This window comes from Phascolarctos cinereus, unplaced genomic scaffold, assembly GCF_003287225.1.
Source record: "Phascolarctos cinereus isolate Bilbo 61053 unplaced genomic scaffold, phaCin_HiC Scaffold_270;HRSCAF=868, whole genome shotgun sequence".
Taxonomy (NCBI): Eukaryota; Metazoa; Chordata; class Mammalia; order Diprotodontia; family Phascolarctidae; genus Phascolarctos; species Phascolarctos cinereus.
The window spans coordinates 1-9,113 of NW_027555592.1; the positions used below are offsets into that span (position 1 = coordinate 1).

The following is a 9,113-nucleotide window of genomic DNA, read 5'->3' on the forward strand; positions in this document are numbered from 1 at the left end:
TTTAAATGATCAATTTTTATTTTTAATAGTAAAAATTGATTGATATAACCCTCAAAGCTCTGTGAGGATTTTGATAATTTTTAAGGGTGCAAAGAGGTCCTGAGACCAAAGAGTTTGGGAACTGACAACTTAAACCATGACCCAGAAATCTTCATCTCATTCTCAGATACATTCACCAGATATGCATGCTGTCTCTTGTATATACTTTCTCTCTAGAAGTTCCTTCTCCTACACACTCCTGCTGTTGAGTCATCTTAAACACCAAATCCACAGTCTCCAACCCTTTCCCTTCTCATCTTTCCCTGGGAGCCGATCTTGACTGGGAGAAAGGTATTTTTAACCTGTCAAGATTATAGGGAGAAAAAGGGTAGAGAGAGTAGATGGAAGACGCTGACATTTTCTGCTAGGTCTGTGGGTAGAGGAAAAATTGAGAAAATAAACCTCCCTCCTTTCATTGGAGAGGTGAGGGACGACAAGTGTGGAATATTGTATAAAGTGTCAGATATAATGCCAATTCCCTTATGTTAGATGGTCTTGCTGAACTTTCTTTTTCCCCTTTTCTTCTTTAATATTTGTTATAAGGGAAGATTTGCTGGGTAGGGGATCAGGGAGGGATATTTATTAGAAGGAAGGAAGGAAGGAAGGAAGAAGGAAGGAAGGAAGGAAGGAAGGAGGAAGGAGGAAGGAAGGAAGGAGGAGGAAGGAAGGAAGGAAGGAAGGAAAAAGGAAGGAAGGAAGGAAGGAAGGAAGGAGGAGGAAGGAAGGAAGGAAGGAGAAGGAAGGAAGGAAGGGGAAGGAGGAAGGAAGTAGGAAGGAAGGAAGGAAGGAAGAAGGAAGGAAGAAGGAAGGAAGGAAGGAAGGAAGGAAGGAAGGAAAGGAAGAGGAAGGAGGGAAGGACCCTTGTGTGGATCTTTGAGCAAAGAGATGAGAGAGTGCTAAGTTCTCTGGGAGACAGATGGGAGCACATCCAAAATGGCGTTTGGCAGAGCACCAGTCTGCCCCCTGCTGGCAGCCTAGGAATTTGGGCATGCATCTCTTCTTTCACCACATTAAGGTGCTGACCTGATTGGTCTCCTCTCGTGCCTCAGTTTCCCATTTCCTTCTCACCATGATGGCCTAGGCTGGAGTTAGGAGCAACATCATAATCACTGAACCTTAGAACTGGAAGAAACCCTAGCAAATGTCTAATTCAAGCCCTTCATTTTATAAATGATGAAATGAGGCCAAAAGAGATGCTACAAGTTGCCTCAAGTGGGTTAGTAGCAGAGTCAGGGCTAGGATGGAAAGAGCTGGGCCTGTTCCTAAATTGCATGCACTGCCATTCTTCAATTCCCAGCAGGATCCCCAGTTCAGCATTCATGCTAAGTTCAGTCAAGCGGCCTGGGAGAAAGGCAGGTTCTGCTCACTGCCCAACTGCTCTGCTTGGCCCTCGGCTTGTTCCTTCGGAAGGGCCTTCTCTAACCTGTGTATTACCTGGATCGGGACAATCAGGAGCTATCTCAGAATTCACCGCCAGTTTGGTGACATATCCTTGAACTTGGCTTTGGAGGCTTCTGGGAAGAGACAACCAGAAAAAAAGTCCAATCTTTCCTCCATCTTGAGCCATGCAGAAGGAACTATGGCTGGCAAGTGTGATTTCTAGATGTCTCGGCTTCAGGGCCGTGGCACTCAGAAGCAAGAGAATGAATATCACCGGCTGGACTACCCTGCTTCCTGCTCAAGTCAAAGAAGAAAGAGTCAGGGGAAGAACCAGAGGCCTGAGACCTGGCTGCAGCCAAAGCAGTCAGTGTTTACTTTTGCTGCTTGTCTTCCGATGGGGTTCTCCCTCCATCCCAACATTGAAATGTACGTCCAGTGTCTGATTGTAAACAGACAAAGTTAGTGGTCTCCAAATCCTTGTTTGGTGTAATTAGTGAAAGTGCAGGTAAAGATTTGGGGGAAAACATCTTATTCGTTTGAGAGGCAAGAAAGACATGCTTGCTTCAACAATGAGTGTTGGGAGGAGCAGACATTGATCCCATATGGAAGTGCCACAAGCAGAAAAGGAATACTAACATCATACCCCTTTGTGAGCATAAGTTTCCAATAAACAGCAGAACTTGTAAGCAGAGAGCTATAATATATGCATACATGCATATATACATACATGATATAAATATCACTAGACCTACGTGGGATATACCTTTATGGCAAACGGAAGTAGGACCTGTCTTCTGTGGGGCATTTGTGCTCCATGGGACTGGGGCTGCCTCTCATACCATTTATAGGTGGAGCTCCTTATGTTTTTGCTCTATATGTGGTCATACTGTACGTGGGGCTACCACCCCCATGCCTCTCATACTTATAAGGTCCATTCTCTTAAACAGGGTCCTTTTGCAGTTCTGGTAGTCCTTTCTAGACATCATTGCACTCTGCTCCACTGAATCCTTGGAGAGGGGACGCTAGCATAAAGCTCCCTTGCCTCCTAATAAGACACTAAACTTAGTGGATGTGACTTGTCCAAGATCCTGCCATGAAACAGGAGCCAGAAATCTGGAGCCCAAGCAGCCTGTTAACCAGCTACATCAGCTGCTCTGGAGCTGAATTCCTGTAATTCAGGATTTTGGCTCCCTCTTTGGGACACTGGGAATGTCCAATATTTTGTTCTTTCTGGGAAAGTATCTGTTTATCATTAACACAAATATTCTTGTGTGCAATTCCCTAAAGTTCCAAGTGGTGAAAGGGGACAAAGTCTAAAGGAATGGTATAACACAAAGAGAGGGGATCTATCAGCAGCATCAAAGAAATGAGAAGAGACCTCTTCCATGGGGCCTCTCAAATAGCCTACCTAACTCTTCTGGACCACTCTGGATGCTACTTCCAATTCCTGAGCAGCCCAACCTGCCCCTCCAACCGGGGCCCTTTTGTTTTCCCCAGTTTTTGCTGCTAAGTTGGCCTCTGAATGCCCAGAACAAACTGTCCAAGCTTCTTGGTCCTCAATAAAAGCAGTAACAAATCACTGACTCCAGAATATAACCTGCCCATTTATCACTGTCACTCTAATATTTCCTTGAATTTCGCAGGAGAGCACAGTGGCAGTCAAACTGGAACACTGCTAAGCTCACAGTTAATGAAATCAATGTTGACGTAATTAGAAATCTGAGCCCACACAGTCTAATAAGCCTAGTACTGAATGGCTTTGGGGTAATGCGGCTTGGTTGTAAGTCTTCCACAGCATGGCCAGAGAGTGATCTGTGTGTATTTGGTACTGCTTTAGATATATTCTTCTTGCTCCAGAGTTATCTGAGTCCCTTGACTGAAGTGGTTTGGTTAGGGAGTAAGGATTAAGGTGGAGGGAGGGTGGGAAATGCCTACTAGTAATCACAGAGCACTCCAACATTTACATGGTCATTTGTAATGAAAACAAGGAATATCTTTTGACCTTTAGAATAGCTTCTAAAACTGTGACCAGAAAAACAAGAAAATAACAGCAAGACTAGTGTGTATCAGTCAAGACCAATGAGGTGAGGAAGATGTACAGATGCAGGGTTCTTTTTAAGCCAAGGATCTGAGTTGGCCGAATCACCAGGCACCCACAAATGATGACAATTACTACAAACTCTGAACCAAAAAATCTCTACGGTCATAAATTACGTGGAGAACCTCTTGCTCACACATCAAAATTTTCAGGTACTCTTGCAAATGAGGTAGCGACCACTGCCATCTCTACATGTGAAGCAGAGTAACTTATTTTTGGCATTTGGCACTTACTAGCACATCACCTGCCTCTGCAGACACAGCCATTGTTTGGGAAGGCACTGAAAGTGGGGGGCTACAAGGCAATCTCCTTAGGAGGCAGCATTGTGCAGTAGAAAGAGCACTCTCCCAGCTCTGCCACTTATTAGCCATGGGCTCTTAGGTACATTGCTTAACTTCTCTGGGTCTATCTCCGCATCTGTAAAGTGGGGATGAAAATATTTGCCGTGTCTACTTCATAGTGCTGCTGTGAAGATAGAACAAGTTAACACGTGTCAAAGTCCAAGGGCTACAGAAGTAGCAGGAGTTATTTATTATTATTGGCTTTGGAGAAATAGTATTCTTAGGCGTCCAAATCCCAATAATTCCTCTTTTAACTGCACGTCTCCCATGGGTTTTTGCCAAGTGTCAGTTTCAAATGAGATAAGACACGTGAAGTTCTTTGCAAGCCTTAAAGCATTATATAAATGGTAGCTATTATTATTATCATTGTTATAAATCTAAAAAAGTGGGAGGAATCTATCAGGAGTTCCTTGCACACAGTAGGCTCTTAATGGAATCTGCTGAATTAATGAACTATTAACTCTAATCTCTGTAGTTCCATGCCCAATCAAGGGCCTGAGTAGGCCTATTAATTGCTACTTATGATGAATTAATTATCAAGTATTTATGGAGCTCCTATTATGTGCAGGATACTGTGCTGAACACTGGGGAAGAAACAAAGGTATATAAGACATAGTCTTTGTTATGGAGTTGACACTTATACATGCTATGAGTTAAACAGTCAATACAGGACTATGCAAAATGACAAGTGAGTACTGCAGATAATAAATGCAATAGAGTGAAGGGAACTGCTCAGTGTGTACTTAAACAACCAGGAAAGAATTCAACAGAAGATTGCTGGTGGACTCTGAAGGAAGGGTAGTATTCAGACAGGTTGAGAGGAGGGTGGCGAGAGTATTCCAGTCTGGAGGAAGAACATATATAAAGGAAGGATGAGGAAAATAAAATGTTACATTATAGAAATCTGATGCGAACTTAGAAGGAGGTCTTCAATAGAGTGCCCAGGGGTCTGTCATTGGGCTGGTGCTATTTGACAATTTTATGGATGACTGAGATAAAGGCAACAATGATAAGGTTGCCAAATTTGCAGATGACAAAAGCTGGACAGTTATAGATAATATTCTGGATGACAGAGTCAAATTTCAAAAAGATCTTGAAAGGCTGGAATATGGGGCAAAATTTAATAAGATGAAATTTAAAGGAGTAAATGCGAATTTTAATACTCCATTAAAAAAAAAACAAACAACAAAGGGGCAGCTAGGTGGTACAGCGGATAGAGCACCACCCCTGGAGCCAGAAGGACCCGAGTTCAAATCTGGCCTCAGACACATAACACTCACTAGATGTGTGACCCTGGGCAAATCACTTAACCCCATTGCCTGGCAAAAAAAAAAAAAAAAGGAAGAAGAGGAGGACAGTAACAACAACCAACTTCATAAGTCTAAGGTAGGTAAGGCATGGCTAGACAGCAGGTCATTTGAAAGAGATCTGAGAGTTTTAGTGGCCTGCAAATACAACCTGAGTAAAAATGTCACACAATGGCCCAGAACACAAATGTGGCCTTCTGTTGCATTAAGGGGCAGCCAGACCTAACAGACTAAGGAGGAAAGAGTTCTGCTGTAGTCTGCCCTACAAAGCCCACATATGGAGTATGGTGTTTAGTTCTAGGCACTGTATTTTAGGAATGACATGAATAAATGGTAGTGTATCCACAACAGGGTGATGAAGGACTATGATATAATATATATTCATATGTTACATGAAGATGGAATGAAGAAAGTGATTATGTTTAGTCTGGAGAAGAGATGATTTGGGAGTGGGGTGACAGCCAAACAGGATGACTGTCTTTTAAGTATATGAAGGGCTATCACATGTAAGGGAAATTAGATTTTTTCTCCTTGGCCCCAGAGAGTAGAGCAATAACGAGGTACAGAGAGGCAGTGTAGGCTTGAAAGAAAAGCTTCCTAACAATTAGAGCTATCTGAAAATGGAAATGGCTGCCTTGGGAGATGTAGGGTTGAATCTCATTAAGGTCTGGATGACTACTTATTGGGGATATTGCTGACTAGGACTCAGACAATGGCCTTTTGTCACAAGGTCACCTATGAAAGAAAGCCATTCCATATAGAAAGTAACATTGTTGAGATTCTGTTGGACTTTCCAGCTGAATACAATTTAGTGTTTGGATATGGCTTTATGATGACTAGAAACCATTATGGAAATCACTGGTGCTACCAAACTTTCTTCTGGGTTTATTTGTGCTCCAGAAACTAGATGATAAGGATCATGGAAATAGACATCCCCGCTTCTTCTTCTCAGACATCCTTTGAATCTACTCTAAGTGTGTAGGGCCACTTATAAGGATCCAATATGATATAGCCTCTTGTAAAAGAACTGGCTTTAATTGACTTTTCTTACCACCACAACCCCACCAAACTCACACAATAGTAACAGCTCCAGCCTGTTTCAGTGTGAGCCATCTCGGTCACTTCCACTGTGCTGTCTCCTTGTAGATAGCCCATGCGGCGCAAGCAGCCATCATGAAAAACCCTTGTGCAGATCCTACACGGGAAGAGACTTTCAGCAGTCCATACCTCACAAATCTCACACATCTCATCACTGATAACCTGAGGAGAAAGTAGGAGTGGAGAAAAGAGATGTTCAAAAACACGAAACAGGATCCCCACTTCTATCTAAGCAAAGCCTTGACTTTTACACCTAAATTTCTTGGTCAGACCATTAAGAAATGCACACTTTGGGTATACAGCCAATAGCAGTCAGTGTCAATGCAACAGAGCCAACAAACTCTGGCATTCTGAACCAGAAGAGGGGTATGCTATTCCAGCTGACATGCTATCATATGGTAGAAGGGACCGATGGATATGCAGTGGCTCCCCTATTTCACCCTTCTCTCTACATCCCCTGCCAAGCTACTTTCCTACAACGAGAACAAGCTCAGTTAGTTATATCTGGACTCAGACAGAAAAAGCTAAATCAGTTTGTTTTGGATTAAGGACTATCAGTTGGTTAAATCTTATCTTTTTTTCTTAATGCTTTTTTATTCACATCCCAGGGCTCACAGTCCTGCTTTCTGATCTCCAGGCAGCCTACCATTTGCTCTGTAAACTCAGATATTGCCCATTCTTCCCCTTCCCCTCTAGTTCTACTGCCTCACTCTAGAACTTACAGATTCTCTTGGTTCCAAGCAGATATCAAGTGGCTTGTCATCATTTAGTTCCCGAATAGGTCGGATAAAGGCAGGTGGTGTGAAACGACTGGCACGGTCAAACTCCTCAGGTTCTACCCCACGGCCATCCCTTAGCCGTTCCCAGGCTGCTTTGTTGACAGTGTTCTCTTCCTGTGGGACAGCGGCCACTATCTCCGGCTCATCCTCCTCTTGTACTTCCTGGACAGAGTGCTCCACAGTGCCCCTCGAGAACCAGCTGATTCACCTGTACGCCGGAGAGAAGGCCTATCCCGTAGCCCATCCTTGAAAGCTGACACAGCCAGGCTCACCTTCTGAACCTGCTCCACTCTGCCGTTTAGACATCAACACTCCATGATTCTATGAGCAAAAAGCAGAGGCATCCAGTCATCTAGGCACACGGAAACAACAAAACAACAAGCATTTATTAAGCACCTACTATAGATGCCTACTTTATCTCTGGCACTGGGATTACAAATATAAAAGTGAGACAGTCCAAGCTCTCAATGACCTTACATCCTATTAGAATGCTACACTCAGCCAAATGGGTTTCAATGTGGTATCCAAAAGAGATCATCAATCAGTGAAAGGGGCACATGCCATCTGTTACTGAAGTTGGTTCTCAGATGACATAAGTTCCTGCTCCTAAATCCAACTTAGTTCAGAGTTCCAGAGCTCTGTTCTGTTAAAAGTGGCAGAGACTTCAGGACTTAAGTCCAATTTCTGCCAGCTGAGAAATTCTATGGCAGAAATGGCCTGGTTTCTGCCTCAGAGTTCCATAATTCTAGGCACAGAGCCCATTTGACCAAGAGAAAGCCTCATAACTACTAGGGTGAGGGTGTGGATATCTTTTAACATATCTTTATTCGAGTGTCCAAAGTAAATGGGTTCCTCCTTCTTTAGGAGGACTCTTGGAATAGTCAGTAACCTGTCACTCCTACTTCTCATCCAAAGTACAGTTCTACCCCTGGCATAGTTTAAGATCACTCATGTACAAGCCAATACTTCTTGTAGTCAGTGGCTGTATCTCTAATTCCTTCCTGCAATCCCTCTTGCATGCATATACATGCATACAGAGATAGGAATACATTTTATTCGTTACTTCACATCTTAGTCAAATTATCATTCCCATATCTGTTGCTTCATTTTTTGGACTAGTTTCATTTAGTTGTTTTAGGTAAGAAGTAACCTGACAACTACCATTTTCCCATGGTACTAATGATGTTAACTTGGAAGGAAAATAAAGACATTACATTGTATCTCCACTGATCCTGTCACTTTCTAGGCATTCTGGTCTGCCATACCAGCCAGGAGAGGCTATTCAGCTTGATAACAGAGAAATGAGGGAAAAGGAGGTGGGAATTCATTTTAATCTTGGTCTCTAAGTTTCTTTGCTTTTTGCAAACTTTGATACATCATAAGCTGTTGAATATAACCAAATGGCAGCCAGATCTTTTTTGCATTGCCTTAACTGTTTCAACCAACACTTGGAAACTGTTAATTCTTCACATACATGGTTGGACTAGAGACCAGAAACCAGAAGTTTCTGTGCTGTCCCCCGTAACAGATGATGACATCACCTGCGCAAGAGTGATGCAAATTTCTGCCTTAGTGTTTGCTCTGCTATCAGTTGTTACCAAGGAAACCCAGATTCCTGAATTTGGGATCTTGGCAAGTAGAAGAAGAAAGATTTTTTTCAAGCATTCTGTTTTTAAAATAGATAATTTCAAGTTGTTTCTTTTTAGAATTGGCTAACAGAGATTTACTGAGCATAAATAGCATTGACTTTTTGTAGACTGGATATGTTTAAGAAAGATTTAGGAACAAATTCAGGGATACATTTAGGGGATTCACATCTCGGAAATTGAATACCTAAAAAAACCAAAAACAAACCCCTCAAAATATCTCTCTTCTGAGCATCTAAATGTCCTTAATCACAACTTTGAAATTCTTTAAAAATATCTATGTAGTTCAAACGAGATGCCCTAGCCAGTGGAATGAATTGTCAACAACTCTCACCTGGCAAGGATATTCGCATGAATGAGTGTTGTCTCAGTGAATCACTGATTCACTTACTGAATTCATGTCATTGGCTACATTGCTCAAACGG

The 9,113-nt window shown here is 42.5% G+C and overlaps 1 long non-coding RNA gene across 1 annotated transcript; it reads right to left on the reverse strand.

The window, feature by feature from the left end:
* Positions 1-6,181: 6,181 nt before the first annotated feature.
* LOC110204333 (uncharacterized) lies at positions 6,182-7,327 on the reverse strand. Its single transcript, XR_002323281.2, has 2 exons — positions 6,986-7,327; positions 6,182-6,425 (listed from the first exon to the last, which is right to left on the reverse strand). It is a non-coding gene; the product is annotated as an uncharacterized LOC110204333 (long non-coding RNA).
* Between the last annotated feature and the right edge of the window lie 1,786 nt (positions 7,328-9,113).